This window comes from Vespa mandarinia, chromosome 11, assembly GCF_050613455.1.
Source record: "Vespa mandarinia isolate Hongniang chromosome 11, ASM5061345v1, whole genome shotgun sequence".
Lineage (NCBI taxonomy): Eukaryota > Metazoa > Arthropoda > Insecta > Hymenoptera > Vespidae > Vespa > Vespa mandarinia.
In genome coordinates, this window is record NC_140820.1 from 2,626,029 (window position 1) to 2,645,414 (window position 19,386).

General features: G+C 37.2%; 1 protein-coding gene across 3 annotated transcripts in view; it reads left to right on the plus strand.

Moving 5' to 3' along the window:
• Nucleotides 1–320: 320 nt before the first annotated feature.
• Nucleotides 321–19,386, plus strand: part of LOC118441537 (discoidin domain-containing receptor 2) — an 84,587-nt gene continuing 65,521 nt past the window's right edge. For all 3 annotated transcript variants that reach the window (XR_014982757.1, XM_035866077.2, XM_035866076.2), the window contains exon 1: nucleotides 321–881. The gene's annotated coding sequence lies outside the window, so the exon portion shown is untranslated. The remainder of the gene's footprint in view (nucleotides 882–19,386) is intronic.

Sequence of the window (19,386 nt, forward strand, 5' to 3'; positions counted from 1 at the left end):
AAAATATTACGAGTAAAAGTAATAGATATTATGATAAAGGTGCATTAATATTATTAAAAAAAAAAAAAAAAAAAAAAGAGAAAAAATGTTTATGATTATACAATATTTATTTTTTAGATTTATAAAGTACGCGATGAAATTGATGTGTCCGTTTGTATGCGTGCGTTAAAGAGAGAAAAAGAGAGGGTCTCGTGCCAGAGAGTGAGGTTTGCTCCCCTCTACTGGCGTTATCCCTACTCCTCGCGGCACGAGTCTCTCCTCCGAGGTCGCTTCGACCAACCGGAGATTCTCGACGGGCTGTCAGTTAGTGCCGTGGCGCCGTGACGGTACGGTGACCTTTTGCGTGTCATTCTTTCTAATCTTTCTTCTTCCTTCGCGTTGATCTTCGATCTCGTGCCGTCGCGCCGTCGTAGAAATATTTACAAAAAAGAAAAAAATCGGTGGAAGGGGAAAGGGACAGCTGCTCGAAGAAGGGAAAAAAAGAAAAAGAAAAAGAAAAAGAAAAAAAAAGAAAAGAAAAAAAACAAACAAATAACAGCCAAGATTATCGCACCGTGAGATTTATTTTTCTAACAATTTAGAAAACTACATATGGAGAACAAGCTAATACTGTGTGCAGTTATCTTTTTTTGGAAGAACTTCGACCAGTGTAATAAAAAGAATAATTGTGATTAGCTTGAGTGTTTTATTTTACTTGCAGAAAGTGAATTTTTTTTTTTTGTTTTTTTTTTCTTACATTACGTCGAACAAAAGGGAGAGAAAGGAAAGATAAACAAATAAAAGATAACACTCGTGTGTTCTCGATGATCTACAAGTTCGTGTCCAATCGTGTGTGTTACGCGTACTTTTGCTGACGGCTCATGTGGATAACAATTAACAAGGTGAGCATAAAGAATTGCGTTAGAAATGAAAGTGCTACGAGTGATAATTGAAAAAACGAAAAAAAAAAAAGAAAAAAATTCTTAGAATCGTTTAAGGCTTCGTTATTATTATCTTTCATAGTGATTACTTTTTGGAATGGAAAATACGATAAAAGTTATACTTTTTCCTGTTAACGAGTTTGCAAAAAATTCAGTCTACGGATTCCTACTAAAATCCTTCCTCATAAATTCGTATAATCCCAAGTTATAAAATAATATTCCCTTAATCCTTCGATTTTGAAATTCATCGAAAGTGCCACGAAATAACCAAACGTATATTTTAATGCTCCGATGAAGAAACCGTTCGTTCTGATAAAGCGACAATTTTATGAGTTGGATAAGATTAAAGTATCCCACGAGTCACCCTTCATGGCAGAAGGTGATTGAGGAGAGACGGAAGAAGAAAGTCAGAAAAAGAAAGAAGGAAAGGGAAATGGAGTTTGTTTGGAAAAGCCAGTCGAGGTGTCCCAGAGGGATCGTAGAGGGAGAAGCACATTGGCGATTAGTAGTTTGGATCTGTTCCTAAGACTTGCTAATTTCCTGCTACTAGAGAAATCGGTGAGGTCATGTGGAAAAGGAAGAGGCCATCTATTAGTGAGAAACGAGCTGTAGGACATAACGTGTATACCCTCCTTTAAATCTTTCTCCCCTAAAGATGGATATTATTCTTGCTTTCCCGCGGAAGTGTAGGTATACCGCCAGACGGGCAAAATAACGCAACAGGCAATGACGAATGCGAAACGGAAAAGGAAGAGAGAGAGAGAGAGAGAGAGAGAGAAAGAGATAGACCGTGGTGAGAACTGGAAATGCTCCAAGCGTATCGCGTATCTCCGGATGTGAGCCTGACGATTTTCTAGGACGATAGAAGTGATAGTGGTACTTCGAGAAAAGAACCTTTGAATTTTCCTTGAGTTTCTTCACGATCTCAGCCTTGATCGGATCGCACGGCTAAACGGATTACTTCGTTTGACATTCCGAATGATCTTTTTTACTTCATTCAGACGGCTCCTTGGGATAATCCAAAGAAACTTATTGGATTAGTATCTTTAAGTTACCCTTGAATTTTCAACTATCTATTCCAACTAGACTAAATATTCGGAATAAGAAGTCGAAACGTGAATTAGAAATTGATATATTAATATTATCTCGTAGAAAGATCTTACATAAACGAATAAATAAGTGAATAACTTCTAACGACGTTATATAACTGTGGCATTACATTTTGATAAATCGGAGAGATCCAGCCACAAATATGATCCATGTTATATTCGTGATTTCGGATGGGATACACGAACGATAGGAAAAATAGATCTTGAATATTGATGAAAATATCATGAATATATTCATAAGTCTAACAGTTTATTTTTGCGATAGGAAGAACAATCCTTTCGTCGTGTAGATCCTATTTTTTTTTTTTTCTTTTTTTCCCATAGGGAAAAGATACTTCCCTCTTTTATTTTTTTCTTTTTGAAAGGTAAATTTAAGCGAGTTAATCATCACGATGAGCTAGCCATTCGTTATCCAAAAAGGTAGAGGTGGAAGATCGTGATCCACCGCTTAGTCGCAAATTGATCCAAGAATGAGAGTCAATGCGATACTCATCTTGATTACGAGCGAATATTCTTCGAGAGATTCTTCACTCTTGGTTCCGTATAATATCTTCATTATGAAAGAAAGACGGTGTACGAGTTTTACGACGTCTCTTGGACTCTCAGTCCCCATCAGAAAGTCTTACCTGCCTGAGGACTGGCCCGTCGAAAGACTGCCGTCGTAAATTATCATCTAGTTATTATTAATCCGCGCAACAACGAGCGGAGTCCTCGCGAACGATCCTTTATAGCCTCTCGACAATTTCTTATCTTTCTCTTTCTTTCCCTTTTTTTTTCCTTTTTTTTTTCTTTCTCACTCTTTCTCACGTAGTTGAAACTCATCGAGAATAAAGAAAGGAATTAGAGAGAAAGAGGGAAAGAGAAAGGGAGAGAGAGAGAGAGAGAGAGAGAGAGAGAGAGAGAGAGTGAGTGAGAGTAAGAATAAGAGTAAGCGGAAGTACCGAATTATTCCATAAGTGCCATCAATTTTTTTTTTCTCTTTATACGAATCGTGTAATGAAATAATAAAAAATAATAGTTAGAAGGATCGTCGTGCAATGTAAAGAAATATAATGAAATTGTATGAATTATTAATTAATTTAATAGATTAGTAAAATTATTAATAGCATCAATAAATTTCTTTTTCTTTTTTTTTTTTTTAATAATTGTGATCTCATTTTACAATTATCTATTATCGATTATTAATTGTACGTTATTTCCTTGCCTTTATTTTTTCAAGTTTTTAACTATTATTGCTTTATGATCAAGACTCCTTTGTATCATCTCTCTCTCTCTCTCTCTCTCTGTCTCTCTCTCTCTCTCTTCTCATTTTCTTCCCCTATCTATTGTATCAAATTCCAACAATATCCTCATACGAATAATAAATAGGTATCATCATTCCTGCGTAGGCGTAGGATGTCATCGAAGTAATCGAAATATTAATTATTCGTTTGCATAATTAACGCGGACGCAATAAAGCGAGCTCTACTCCCATATGCCATCGAAGATTAACGGCAGCGCGACCGAACTTGGATCGCCGATGTTCATTTTGAATATTAACTTCTCGGAAATGAACGTGTACGTGGGGATAGAGTCGAATGGATACGCTGAAGTTTAACGCGACCGACACAGAACCGCGCTTTCACAAAGGGAGCGAACACACATTTCTCATGCGAGTAGATCCCATTGTCAGTCATTTGCTATTTCATCCTCTGTTTTACGATCTCCAGGACGTTTAAAGATTTTAAAAGATACGTAAGATGAAAATGTTAATTGTTCTTTCCTTATATTGTTCTTTGATTTATTTATTGATTTATTTATCGATTTATTTATTTAATACATTTATTCGTTCATTTATTTATTTCTTTTTTTTTTTTTTTTTTTTTTTTTTTTTTTTTTTTTTTTTTTTTAATTCATACCTACCCCTTTGTATATTTACATTTAAAAAGAAAAAAAATATTTCGATGGACGAAGATAAAACAAGTATATCGATATTTCTTTAACATTATTACCCGTTTTATCTTTATGCCAGAAAATTCTTAACATCGAATTTTGGACTCCCCTTCGAGTGTCGTTTATCCACGCTCTTTCCAAACACGAAAACGAAACAGCGGGTGTCCGAGTATCGGCACGATGACAACTCGACGTCAACGAAAGAGAGAAAGAGAGAATGAGAGAAGATACGTCGGTCTCTACTGGCGACGAATTCAAAGTCAGTGGGTATCTCACTGCACCTGATCGCCGGACATCCATCTCTAACCCTCGGATATCCTTTTCTTCAAAAGGTGTAGAAACTCTGTGGGAAGCTTACCGCTTTTCTACCCTGCACCAGGCATGCTTCATTGCGCATGATCGAAAAGTAATGGCTTTCTAATTGCTCCGCGTGGACAAGACGATTTGATCAGGTACATGTCGAATGTTATTTATCGCGCCCGACAGTACAGGAGTATTAAAAAAGAAAAGAAAAAATCATGGGATATTATTTAAAGGAAAACTATAATAATAAATATATGTAGAGTTACAATAATGTCAGATTGTTGAAAGATAATTCATTATTGAATCAGGTTTTTCTTTTTTCCCTCCTAAGAAACAAGTTAATAAGTAATATTGTGAATAAAGAAAAATATAAGATATTGTCAGATGAATGAGAAAGATAATTGTAATGTGCATAGAGAAATCAGTGATGTTAATTAGGTTTTATTGTCGTCATATTATTGATTACTCATCGTTATCCAATTTTCAATCTTTCTATATAGCTCCGCGGTACGACATTCCATACAATAGCTAATATAAATAAATAACTCGTTTCGTAATAAAATATCGAAAGATTGAAATCACTTTTATAATTTTTAACAGGTGCATTGGACATGCATGAGTTAATCGGTTTCCGGCTAGGTAATAAGCACCTTCACTTTCAAACTTCTAACTGGCATAAACAGCTGACGAGCTTGTTCGAGCTATCAAACGTACGAATCGTCGATATTTTATTTGTAAAGAGGATCGAAGTAAGAAAAAGAAAAAGAAAAAAAAAAAAAGAAAAAAAGAAAAAATAAAACCAATTTCTCTTGACGTAGTTCAACGTGAAAAAAAAAAGAAAGATTAGATCGAGATAACTCGGTAGAGTTCATAATAACGTAGGAAAATGATGAAGTCGAGTTAACCATAGGATAATAAGGGAAATGGTTAACGAGGGGTTCGTTAGCGTCAAGGAAAAGGTCATTGGTATGGGAATAAAAATCCTGTTCTCGCGAAAAATAGAAGCGCCATGTTATACGAGATCGTTTTCCAAGTATGTTCGTATACGTTTATCTTTGTATAAGTCTACATCGTGCGAACGCAGCGACTCGGAAAATTACGACGTCAAAGAGTAGATCTTACGCTTAGGATCCTTTCCCTTTAATAACAAACGACGCTATAGTGACGACGACGCTTCGAGATCGCTTATTATCTTTCTCTCACTCGTTCTCTTATTCTCTCATGGATAACGTGTAGCACCATCCAATATTTTTTTTTTTTCCTTTTTTTTTCTTTTACCACGATTCACGGTTAAAATCCCCGGGCAATAATGATCAAGCTATCCCTCCTCGCTCACCTACCTCACCCCTACTACTATTCAACATCACCATCATGAAGTTCGGATAATTGATAGAATCGGGAAGGGGGATGAAGCCGGTAATTGTTTTGTGAATCCCAATAAATTCGATATTCAAGCGTTCGTTCGATAAAAGCATACCTGAAAGTGGTTTGATTTTCTGTAATTGGTGTTCCCTCACTTCACTTCCGCTTTTCCAAGTCAGTTTTGATATCGGTTAAAAAAGCAAATTGAAAGATTGAAAAGGACCTTTGAGTGGTACGTCCATTTAAATCTGGCATTTTTATCTGACTATTATTTTTTAACAGAAAGGAATACATTTGTCTCTGTATCTGTTTTCTTTTTTCTTTTTTTTTCTTTTTTTTCCTTTTTTTTTTTTTTAACCAGAAGATTTTATTGAAACTAAAACGATTAAAGAGCAAACGAATTGTATTAATTATCATATACAAAATTCTTCAGAGAAGATAACGGTTAGACTATGTAAGAGCTACTTCGTTGATGTCTTTTGATTAGGTGGTATACATATTTATACGATTAAGCATTTATCCTTAGATTTCAAATTATAAATGTCAAGTAGACAGGAATATATTTCTCCATTTATTCCAACCTCATCGATTTTTATACCTCCTTTTTTTTTTTTCGCTCGAACTCTTTTCGTCTTTCTTCGCTCGACACAAGCAAGTCTGCGAAAATAAAATATGCGGGAGGACATAATGCTACCTCCTTAGGGATACACCTGACATGGGAGAGTCGCGAGAACCCTGTACCAAATATATCCACCCTCGAGGATAAGCGGTCTCGCCCATAATTCATTCTAAATACTCGTATGCTAATAACGGCGCTACGTTGCAACAGAAATTTACTATTCCCCAGGTGTTCCTCCTACTCTCTTCCCTTTTCGTTGTTATAGTCCCTCTCTTTTACTTTTCCCCGGTATCTCTCTTTTTCTCCCTTTTTAACACCCTCTACTTGGATTGCAACATTTCTCTCTTCCATCAACCATAGATTTATTCGTTTTTATATTAATCTTTTGTAATTAATACGTTATTCGTTCGGTTAACGCTTTTTTTTATCGATCAGTTCATCAATTTTATTAATTTTTTGTTTTTCCCTTTTTTTTTTTTTTAAATAAACATTAAAAAAAATTATTAATAACGAGATTTGAATGATCAAATCCATCGTCATCATATATCACAAATAATGAGGTTGATTTTTTTTACTTTCCTTTGTTCTTTTTTTCTTTTTTCTTTTTTTTTTTTTATATGTCCAAGGTTTCTTCTTTCTTGAATTTTGTTTGAATTTCTCTTTTGCGACAAACTTCCTGGGAATGGACCACCGGTAGACGATTGTACTTTTCCTTTTTTTATTCTTTCTTGTTTCGGCAGAAGAAAAAGGGAGTTGTGGTACTAGGGCGATGAGAACTGTTGCAAAGTGGAGATGATATATCAACAGGCAGGTCGAGATGACGACCCGCTGTGCCGCGGTTACCTGCTCTGTAGTCTCACCCAAAGCACAAGAATATTTTTCAACGTTTTCGATGTTCGTTCTTCGGTTCCCTCAAGCCGAGCATGATTATTCATATTTCTAAGGTCGTGAAATGTTCGAGTATTAATCGAACGCGTTCCTCTAGCTTTCACATAGTAAGAGGATATTATTGCGAAATTTATTTGGAATTCTTTTCCCCCTTCCTTTTTTTTTCTTTTTTATTTTGTTTTCTTTTTTTCTTTTTCCACTTTTTCGTTGAATATTCATACGATCCAAAGTCAATGGGAATTCACGTGGGATGAGAGGAATGAAAAATATATTCTCGAAACTACTCGGAATGACAGGTAACATGCAAATCGATGTTTTCTTTTTTTCCCTTCTCTCTCTCTCTCTCTTTTTTATTTATTTTTCTTTTTTTTTTTTTTTTTTTTTAAATAAAGATCATATTTTAGAGAACTGGTATAATTCGAATGAAAGTAGTTAATCGACAGCAATATATATGTGTTCGAAAATTTTCATATATTTTTAATATTCAAAAGTGAAATCGACGATTGAACATTTTGAAAAGATTACAAGGGGACAATGACGATATACATTATAATAAAGAGAAGTCATTATTTCGCGAAGTCAATTAGAAAATTTTGATTTGTCAGTCCGAAAAGGTTACCGTCGTAAATAAGTTTATCGAGTACGTAACTGTGGGCGAATGTATCACCTTAGCCATGGAATAATAATCAATTTGAAAATTGCGGAAAGCTTTTAGCAACGTTACCTCTTCCCTTCCCATTATTGTTATCCAAGTTCGAGAGAACCAAAGAGAGTAAGGAAATAAATTGATCGTGAAACGTACGAGCTCTCGGGAACAGATCTCGTTCGTGGCGTTTTAACGTAAACGATCTCACGGGTCTCGAGTCAAGAGAAAGAAAGGATTTCGTTCGACCGTTCGAAAATCAGATAAAACATTGGGTTTAATACCCGCATGCAATAGCGATCTCGATCTTAACATTTCTTACGTAGCACTGGGAAGAGGAAGAGAGAGAGAGACAGAGAGACAGAGAGACAGAGAGAGAGAGAGAAAGAGAGAGAGAGAGAGAGAGACAAAGACAAAGACAAAGAGACAAAGGTACCAAAATTGGATCTTTCGATTCTGTCTGTTTTATTCTTGTTTTGTTTTTTTTTTTGTTTGCTCTTTCTGTTTCTCCAAAAAGAAAAGAAAAAAAAGGAGAAGAAATAAAAAAAAAAAAAAGAAAAAAGAATTGGTGGCAATACGATCGCAACCACAGGATTTAACCAGACTCTTTCTCTTCTTCTTGCTACGTTTCCCGTTCTCTCCCTACTTCTGCTCCAATCTCCGCCCTCCCACCCTTCTCCTCGCCACGCTTTGAATGTCACACTAACGAGTTCGGCCGGTAAATTATTTTGTAAAGGGGCGTTTTACACGCCTCAGCATGGCACACGAGTTATAATTTCCGCAATGGCGACTTTATAGAACTGGTCGGTCTGTTGCTTCGGTAACGCAAATATGCGCTCTAAACGTTAGCCGTAAACCGTAATCAATTCCGCGTTTGGTGTCGGTATAAGCACCGAACGGCTTAAGAGACGATGAAAAAGAAGATGGAACTTGGTTCGTGAGCCTTTTGAAATACCACAGATTGGTTTCGAGTGTAAAACTTTTACGTTATGCGATGTATTTTTATGAAACAGGATTTATAATTAAGTGTACAATTTGTGGATTAGAAACTCGAACGAAATAACATGAGTTAGTTAATCAAAGGTATATTGTATGAACTTTGATAAATTTGTTCTCGCGATATCGTGGTACCTTAAATAAACTATTCATTTCAAATACATAACATATCGATGTAATACATAAAATTTTCTTCATCTCGAGTCTTACAAAAGAATAAATTGAATATCCATGGTAACCTGTAACTGAAATAATTTAGATTGAATTTTCTTTTCTTGTTTTTTTTTTTTTTTTTTTTTTTTTTTCTCTTCTCCACCCATTGGATTCACCAAAACGCGACGGATTAATTTAAAGGAAGATGAAACGAGAAGGATCGAGGAGTATCATTTAACGAGCCGCGAACCCGTTTTTCTTTCGGACGAACGTCGTCGGGCAACTCGTCGCTCTCATCTTTGCTCGTTCTGTCTTTGCTCCGGTTGGAAAGGCAATTAGCAACGACGCTCAAGCGGCATCTTTGATCGTTCTTTATCGTTCAAAGAGGAGACAGTCGTGGATTCATTAATTCAATATCAACGTAGTCGCTCTCGCTGGGTTTACGTGTGCCTTAATGGAACGTAAATCGCGTGAACGATTAATAAAGGCCGGTGTAGCGAATTAATGGTGCCGAACGCGCGAAATGTATTTTCTCGCTTTAACGAGCACGACGATCGAAGTAAGTACCGTATCGTATACACCTTTTCGATGTTTCCCCTCCCCGTAAATCTGTGATTTAACGTAATATCATAACATGCCTGCGATACATCAGCATCCTTTGTTATAACATATAACCTGATATCTTCTTTTCTTTTTCTTTTCCTTCTTTTTTTTTTTTTTTTTTTTTTTTTTTTTTTTTTTTTTTTTTTAGTTGCCAGATAATCTGGTTTGAAGGGGGGAAAAAAGAAAAAACAAAAGATATTATCTTCATTAACTCTTTAAGTAGAAGTAGATCAAGAGATTAAGTTCGTGTTAAGAGCATATATTCGAACATATAAAAAGAAAAAGAAAAAGAAAAGGACTTGTCCAATTAACTCCTTACATCTGAATCTTAAGGTAACAAGTATTAAGTCTTTCAGAGAAAAGTTGAAAAGAGAGATAGCATGTTCGATGTAGTATGTCGTTACATTTGATAAGGGGATGGAAATAACGTATATAAAGGAGTGAGGTTAATTAGTGTGACGGCAAGGGGAGGCAAATTGGAATGTCGGAGTCTGAGAGAGGATAAGAAAAAGAAAGAGTTAGAGACAAAAGAGGAAAAAGCGAAAGAAAGAGGAGTCCTTCTTTTTTTTTTCTTCTTTTAGAGAGAAAGAGAGAGAGAGAGGGAGAGAAATTAGCATGCAGGAGCCAACGTCCGGTCGTATACGCCGCGTGCGTTAAGTAAAACATTGAGGAGGGTAAAGAGGAGTAAGAGGTAAAGGGAAGGTCAGTCGCGTGGCGGTACGTTCACCAACTTCGAAACGGTAGAAAGAGAGGAGAATGGGCTTCCAACACGAAGCAATAGTTACCCTTTAATGCATGCGGGTGTCCTTTGTGCCTTTGGCTACTGTCCTCTTCCATCTCTCTCATTCTGGTTACACCTCAAATCCTTGGACCCTTTTCGTATTGGTGTCTCTATCTAGGGATGATTCCTCTCACATACAAAAATACAAAGTAGAGGGACGTCCAGGCTACGCGTGCCGATTCCTATACCAAAAAAAGAAGAGAAAGAGAGAAGATCTGTTTGTGTGTGTACGTGTGTCATGGTAGTAGAGAATATTGTACAGAGAGGGGAGAGGGATCCCAGGTATCGTCTACGGACTTCGTCGTAGGAGGTGGAAACCACCGTCATGACAAACGCCATGTAACGATGGACACAGAAGAGCCACCCTTCATTTCGTATTCCATTTCACTCTCCTATTCTCTTTTACCTCGCTCATCGTCCTTTGTTCGAATTTCCTATAGCGGTGCTAGCCTTACCACTTTTATTTCACTAAAACTTTTTTTTCTTATTTTGATGTTAAAGCGTGGATTAATGATGACCATCGTCCCTTTTCTTTTTTTTTTTTTCTTTTTTTTTTTTATCTTTTTCTCTCTCTTTCTTTCTCTCTCTCTCTCTCTCTCTCTCTTTTTCTCTCTCTTTGTTTCTCCCCTTATGATCATACGTATCGTACTAGTTTCTCGTGGCTAAAAGATTTGATAGGTTAGTCAATTTACATAGTGAGAAGAACTATGTGTGAACAGGGTACTTCAATTTGAGTTCTCATACGCGTATAGAGTAGATAGGTTAATTTAATTCTCTCGTAGGATACTCGTATCACAGTGGAATTAACCGACGAATCTTCGAAATTGCTTTCACTTGCGAAGAATCTGCTCCCCAACAGGAGCGTGAAACATCACCGCTTTTTCCTCGAGGACAATGAATTATTTCGTCGGGGTGAACGTTTTCATTCGCTTCTCGTGCGTTCAGCGAGGCAAGAGGAAACGGTCGAGGCACAGAGAGAAAGAGATAGGGAGGAGGAGGAGGAGAAGGAGAAAGACGAGAGGAAGAGAGGACATACACCATACCCTTTCAACTCCGGATTTTACTCGGAGGTCGCGCTGAAATCGTCGCTTAGTCGGACAGTTTTATCTTGCGGTTCAACCGGACGACTCCCTTTCTCAAGCTTATTTCCCACTCCCATCTCCTCCCCCATTATGCGTTTTGTACAATAGTGAAAGAGGATCTAGTAGATTGTAGAGTACCCGAAAATTGCTAATACGACTTGTTCTCATATGACCTAATCCTATTCTTTGAAAGAAAAATTTATAATTATTGTTAATCACATCGAGATAAGTAAATATTAAATATCTGTGATAAATAAGAAAAGATAAGAAATAATCGTAAAATAGTTTTTGGTATTTTATGTAAGTCAAGTATGGTGGAATGAGGAAGATAAAAGGAATCAATCAACAAACTGCTTACGAATTCAATTACGTCAGTTTATAGACTCACTATCTTTCTTCGTCCCTTTCTTTTTTACATCCATCAACGAAGATTAAAAAGATAAAAAGTACCTCTGTTTTTCTTTCTTTCTTTTCTCATGCTTCCTAAGCCGTACACGACGTTTCGGAAATCGATAGCTTACGACGAACGACGGCTTACCTGATGTGAAACTTTCAAGATCACGAAGCATTTGCAAAACGTTCGAGCGTTTGGGTACGATAAAGCGCTTGAAAGCAACGTCGTCGCCGTTTCGAAAGAGTCGCTCGATCGGAAGTAATCGACGCGACGTATCGATCCGATTTTCTACGACTTTTGTCAAACTGCGCGTGCAGTAAATTGGCCGACGTACTGCAACGAGTAGTACGATTTCAGGGCCATTGTTTTACGAGTAATTAACGTTCCCTCCGGCGTATCGACGACGAATTCGCTTGCCGGATTGAACTCAATTGTAAACCGAGCGGATTATTCGTTTATGTTTTGCTAAGAATAACCCGGGATCTATATCCTTTTACAACATCGGCTAATTAACACGGTGTGTTCGATAGGAAAATTGAATTATTTCATATTTGGCGTATCAATGAATGGATTAATTAGCTGAAATAAAGAATTTATGAAAGAAATAACAATGTGATAGATCGTTAGCAATCCATCGTCGTGACTTCTCCGTAGCTTATTATTATCCTGTCAAATCTTGATGTTCCGATAAATTATCTAAAGGTCAATCAATAGTAATTACTTTTTTAATTCAAAAATGTCTCGTCTAAATAACAACCTGACCCTTGATTCTTCATTATCAATGTTAATTTCAAAGTTCGCAAATAAAAGGTACAGATTATGGGTCAAAACGTTGAACGACCTTGATCATTCATTCTTTTCCGTGTCATCGAGTAATCAAGGCGACAGACATTCCTATCTACCTCCGTTGCTTTTTCATCAACTATCGAAAATTTCGCCTGACATTATTCGGAGTCAGAATGAACGCGCTTTTACGAATAGCAGTACCGTCCTCTTTACGCTCGATCAGTTTCTATCTTTCATCGCGATCACAAGCTGTGGAGATAGCGAGGAAAGAGAGAAGAAGAAAACGAACAGAAAAAGAAGGAAGCGGAAGCGGAGGAGCGTTAAGCCCTTGAAGGGGCTGGGCTACCCCTGTTCAAATAATAAGTCCGAATGGAAGTTGGATTCCGGTGCAATTGCCCGGGGCAATTTCAGCGCGAGTCGCAATATCCCAGCCTTCGTTCTCTCTCTTTCTCTCGCTCTTTCTGTTCCTCTTTCACTCACGCACTTACTCACTCACTCACTCATTTTCTCTCTCTCTCTCTCTCTCTCTCTCTCTCTCTCTCTTTCTGTCTCTCTTTTCCTCTTTCACCAAGAACCAACGCTATGGCAAAGAACTCGAAAAGCTTTCCATTTCACTCCCTCTTTCACTCGATGTCTCTGATATCTCTCCTTTTGCCAAGCTTTCGAGATCTTTAATCGTTTTAACTGCTTTTTGCAACGACCACTGCGAACGATTTCGGTGAACGAAACGGAAGAAATGTGGAAGAGAAAAAGTGTATATTTCTGTTTCTTCCTACCACGATGCATTTTGTGTTTAAAAAGAATCCAACGAACGCCCACGAAAGAGAGAGAGAGAGAGAGAGAGAGAGAGAGAGAGAATGAATGAATGGGGAGTTGTCATTGTCCGTCGTATCGCGAAAGGAAGAAGCGTGTTTTATCCCTCAACGGAAAGGACTCTGTGCAAGATCGCGTCTCGCCTTCTTTTCACTTTGCTCGAGAAAAAGGGAGAACGGTGAAGCGAGCCGCTGCTCGTTATTACACCGTGGAACCCTCTAGAAAAGCTCTTCCTAAAGTTTCTACACCCTCGTCCAGTACTCCGTGATGTCCCATTGTCTGATCGTGCCGAGCAGTGAATGGAAACGAAAAAGTCAAGAAGGAAGAGTCATCGTTGCTACTTGTAAAAGTGTTCAGCGACCTAGCACGTTGACTTTAACGTGAATAAGTACACGGTGCATATTTAACAGGCGTTTATTTAGGTGTCTCGGGTAAGGAAACTTTACAAAACGAATACGGTTAGATGCAACATAATAAAGATTGTCCTTCATTTCAACATTTCATTTTAAGTTATAAACGTTAGGAACAAGAGATATTTTTAAAGCTTCCTGACAGAAACTTTATTTTTTATTGGTACGTCATTGTATATTTAAAAAATATCTCTTGGTCGAATAAAAAAATTTTCTCAATGTCAAAATCAATGTGCAAAAGATCATAGTAGGTGGTCGAGAAGAAAATAGAACACCTGTGAAGCTGACAGAAGACTTGTTAGAGTTGATCAGCTACTCATTCTTGTACCTGTAGTCCTATCCCGGGGTGAAGAGATCAAACGGATATCTAAGATAATCCACTTACTGGAAGTAGGCAGGCTAAGGAAGTAAAAGAGGGTGAGATTGAAAGAGATAGAGAGAGAGAGAGAGAGAGAGAGAGAGAGATGCGATGCGGAAGGATAATAGGGTCTCCCGCGGAGAGGGATTTGAAACGCGCAAATGGCGCTCTATGCCGAAACTCGGCGAACCATGAGCTCGCATCGGCCGCTTGGAATAAACCGTAAGAAGGAGTTTTTATTTTCTTCCTTTCCTTCTTCCTTCCACTCTCGTCTTTTTTTTCTCCTCTAGTCCCTCTCACCCACCTCCTAAAAAATCGTTGATTCCCAAAAGTCAGAAAGAACAGACTGCATGGGTCCAAAGGCCCCGGGGGCTTTTAACAATGGCGTTGAAACGCCTCTCGATTCTACCTTATTTGGTCCTTTCAGCTGCACCGAATTATAAACGAGCCAACGGTTTTCTTCGCGGCACGTAGTACCTATACCACGGGAAATCTCTTTACCGTTCTTAAAGGCTGCTTATTAATTCGCAGCGTGCTTTCTTTGTCCTCTATCGAGTGCAGGCGAACATTGGGGTATAGAGAAATGGATCCTAGTCGAGAGAGCGTGACTCAGTTATACTCGGTTATACTTGGTTATACCTACCTAGAGATCACGAGTTAGGTTGATATCGAGATAGGGGGAAGAATATTCGTGATCGAAACGATTCCACGCCGATTGGACCCGCCATGTTTTCATATCACGAACGTGCAAGATCGCCATAACGTAGGTACCGTTCGTATCGAATCGGTTCGCTCCAAAAATCGTGATGGGATCTCTTGCGGCTAAAGAGAAATGGAAATCAGTTTGGTCGGACTTCGAATAGAAACGATAATCATAAATAGTTATTTTAGTTATCTTATTTGTATGTTATGCTAAAGAAGGATAAGAATATATTTTCTTTATTCTCAACTTTGCATAATAATTCTTAAAGTTATCGTTCATTCATACGAATTATTAATAATATTGATAATCCTTTTTCGCTACGAATGAATCATTTTTAATGATCATTTCCTCGTTATAATGTTTACTTTAGTAAAGATTCTTTTTTTTCTTTCTTTTTTCTTCTTCTTTTTTTTTTTTTTTTTTTTTTTTTAATATTTCCGTAATCATAAGTTAGTGGATATTGCAGGATTATCATCAACATAAAAATCATTTCTTAGAAAAGTATACGAGTTATCCCAAATCCAATGTCCATCTAAATGTTCATGAGAAACAAAGAGCATGTTACTGCGTTTTCCTTCAAAATAGAGATAACAACGAACTAGAGTTTCAGTCTCTACTAAGAAACTAAAGCAACGTGATTTCTATCGATCTAAGGATAAACGTTTCCACTCCGCAGTTAAATTCCAGTCTTGTCTCCATACGTAGTTTAAACGATAGAAATCCAAGTTTACTCTTTCTCTCTTTCTCTCTCTCTCTCTCACTCTCCCCCCCTCTCTCTCTCTCTTTCTTTCTCTTTATCTTCCATTTACGATCGTAGCATCAGTTCTCGATCGTCGTAGAAGGAAATCTTACGTTTCAAGTTAAAGTCCAAGAAAAGAGTCGTTGTACAGGGCAACGATTTTATCGACAAATGTGTAACGAGAGCAAAAGAAGACACAGAAGTTTTTCTCATGGGATATCCTCTCCATTTCTCTCTCTCTCTCTCTCTCTCTTCTCCCCCTTTCATTTTCTCTTTCTCTCATTTTGATTCGAAGAGAGCTAAAGACTCTAATGCTCCCCGAAGTGTGTCTAACATCCCAAGCCAGCTCTGCAAAATCGAAGGGTCCACGAAGAGATTTCCAAAGCCGCGTGTACATTTGTATGCGTATGTATGTATTATGTGTAGATATATATATATATATATATATATATATATATATGTATGTATGTATGTGTGTGTCTGTGTATGTGTGTGTACACTGAAGGATACGCATAGGTACTCGACGAGTAGGCAGCATCTGCCTTTGAATAGATGAAGATCCATGAAAAGCATACCCCGTGAATCGAGTCGATATGGGATCCCTGAGCTATTATTAGAATTAAAGCGAGCGTAGCATCTAGTTCTGTCCTCGTTTAGTCCACTTTTTTTTATTTCTTTTTTTTTTTTTTTATTCTTCTTCCGTCCTGTTCGTTGTACACACGACCTTCGGAATCAGTCTACAAGGCACGATGACGTACACCTTGATCCCTAAGGCTAGGTTCGTCGATTGAAAATTGCTGACACATAAAGTACTATAAAAAAAAAAAAAACTATTATAGTTTTTTCTTTTAACGAGAGCTTAACTTAAAAAAAAAAAAAACAAAAGAGATCTCTTGAGATATTTTTATAAATATAACATCAGCTCGACAATGTACTTGTATCAATTTTGTCTAAGTAGTTTATTTTGATTTTTTTTTTTTTTTTTTTTTTTTTTTACCTACTAATAGAATCATTTGTTATTTCTTTGTTTACAATATCAAAATTAGATCTATCACATTTGGCATCGGATTATTTTGTGTATTTCGTAGTATTTTAAACGCAAGAACAAAATTTTCACGTTTCAAACGAGGTCATGAATAATAGTAGACCAGTTCTAGTTCAATTTTGTCGGTGCGTGATTTTGCTTGTATCGAATTGTTCTGTCAACGACGGCGAAACAAGTTGAAGCTCGTTTAAACTCGTGCGGTTGAACGCAGCTTGCGTCGAAATGACGTCGAAATTCTGAGTCCATTATCAAAGTCTGAGCGAGCCGAACCCGTATTCGATGCCGTGCGGCACAGTGTTACTCGAAAATTAACTGTGGCCTGCTTGGATGCGGTTTCACGGTAGGAATTCTATGTAAACAGCCTTCGATCCGTCTCTCTACGAAGCTACAAGGAAAGAGGATGGAAGAGCGAGATCCAATGCGTTGTGTTGGAGACTGACAGGGAGAGTACAAGGGACATTTGGTCGAGTCGTTAGCGGAAATTAATATTATCAGTTCGATAGGATGGAATGGGAATATCAATTGATACAATTTCGTCGTTGCATTTAATGAATTCTTAACGAACGGATCGATAGTTTGACTTAATCTTTTTTACATCTTGTCTTTTAAAATTTTAATATCATCGTTGAGACTCGAACAAGTTACTACAATGAACAATTGTTCTTATATTTGATTATTAAATATTCTAGAGCTCTAACTATTTATTTTAAAAAAATTACAATACTAATTAGCTTGACAATGACATTATTAAAAAAATTTTACTTATTTTCAAAAGAAAAAAAGGTGAGATATTGTGAGCCCAAAATGATTAGTAGTTTCAGAATTGTATGGTTATAAGAAAGAAAGAAAGATGCATCAAATAGCAAAACCGATATAACTACGTTTCTCTAACGATGATGGATGTTCTTGTTTATCATCGTCCATGAAATGACCATTATACGGAAGATGAATTATTTTACGGAAGTAGGAATGTTCCTTCCTTCTTGACGAAGTATTTTTAGCCTGAGTCCCGAGTTTAGCCGACGCTTACTTTGTTTCACGTACTAACTCATGAGGAGAAAACTATTACTGTCCTTCTCTCTCTCTCTCTCTCTCTCTCTCTCTTTCACACATACTTTCTCTCTGTCTCTCTCTGTCTGTCTCTCATTCAACGAACCGTGCAATTGCTTCACTGCTATATGCCATCAGCCTACAGATTATTGGCACTTTGATTAGTTCGAAACAACGTTACTCGGCCGCAATTTTAATAAGCTATCGCGCACTCCAATTATCCGGCGTATCGAGCTTGAAGTTATGAGCGTTGCTGGACTGCTGACAAAATCGTCGACGGAAATGAACGATATTAATACAATACCACTGGCAGAGGGTATATGAATTGATACAGGCTAGCCACTCGACGAACCGTTCACGACATTTTGCACCCTTCCTTCTCTTCGTCCCCCTACCCTCTGATAAGTCCCTCTATTCCAGCTTTTCGAAGGAGGGAGATGAATGTACCAGCAGGCTGTTCGTTCGTAACAACGAGCTCGATTTCGAGTTCACAGTACTTTCTTCTTTCTTTCAACCGCGCGTCCCGGCAGCTGTCCCATTTAATAGAGCAATAAAGAAGCGAGTGTAACTTTGATTTATGCCACAGCCATTATTTAACAGTACCGAACTTTACGTCATATCGAAGCGTATGTTGCTTATAATTTCGAACCTTCGATATCCTCTTTTTTATCTCTTTTTTTTTTTCTTCGATCCGTCGAATGACAATGCTCCCTGGCGTCCCGATTCTTCCTTCTTCTTTTTTCTTTTTTTTTTTTCTCTATTCTTTTCCGTTCTCTTCTCCCTTTAGGCTTCAACCTCTCAGTGGTCTTTCATAAAACGATCGAACCATTCGGCACGGTTGGACTAACGCGCTACCGTAAAAAAAAAGATCGTGTAAGAAATCGTCGATCATAAATATAAGAGTATACATGGCTATGTATATAGGAGTATAAGTTGATACTTTATTCAATATATTTATGACATGGAATATATTCTAAAAGTGGATAACTCGATAGACGAAGAATATTTTCAGAATATTTTCGATTTTCTTACCATCTTGTCGAGTCAGCTCGATAGAATAGAATAGGATAGGATAGGATAGGATAGGATAGAATAGAATAGGATAGGATAGGATAGGATAGGATAGGATAGGATAGGATAGGATAGGATAGAATAGGTTTGCACGATGTTTAAAGGGAAAACTCCTTTGGTGGATTTGGTGTTTCTATAAATATGTGACGAGCATTTGGTCGATGTTTCGGTAAAAGAAGTTTGGTCTGTTAATGATCCACTTGACGGCTCCTTAACGTTTCTCGATCGTAAAGTTGGTTCGTTCGTTAGAAATAACATTTCTGAGAAAGCAAATATAATGTCATCATTGTTTAAATAAACCATTCTTAAGGCAAACTTATATGTAATAACACGTAGAGAAAAGAGCACGGACGTTGGCCAATAACGAGGAAGTCTTTAAACAAGCAGCTAAAATCCGTCAATGAGATGAGAAACCATTTCTTGTAACTATAGATGTCTAAAGTTTTAAGTACCGATTAAAGTAACAAAACAAAACAAAATAAAAAAAAAAAAAATAAAAAAAGAGAAAAAATGATTACAAGAACCTTAACGAGCTTTTAATCGATCCTTTCGATCTATTTATCGCTATTCGTTTAGCATTCTTGTATCGGTTCTTGAACGTCCTGAACGAAGAACTTTCCCTATAC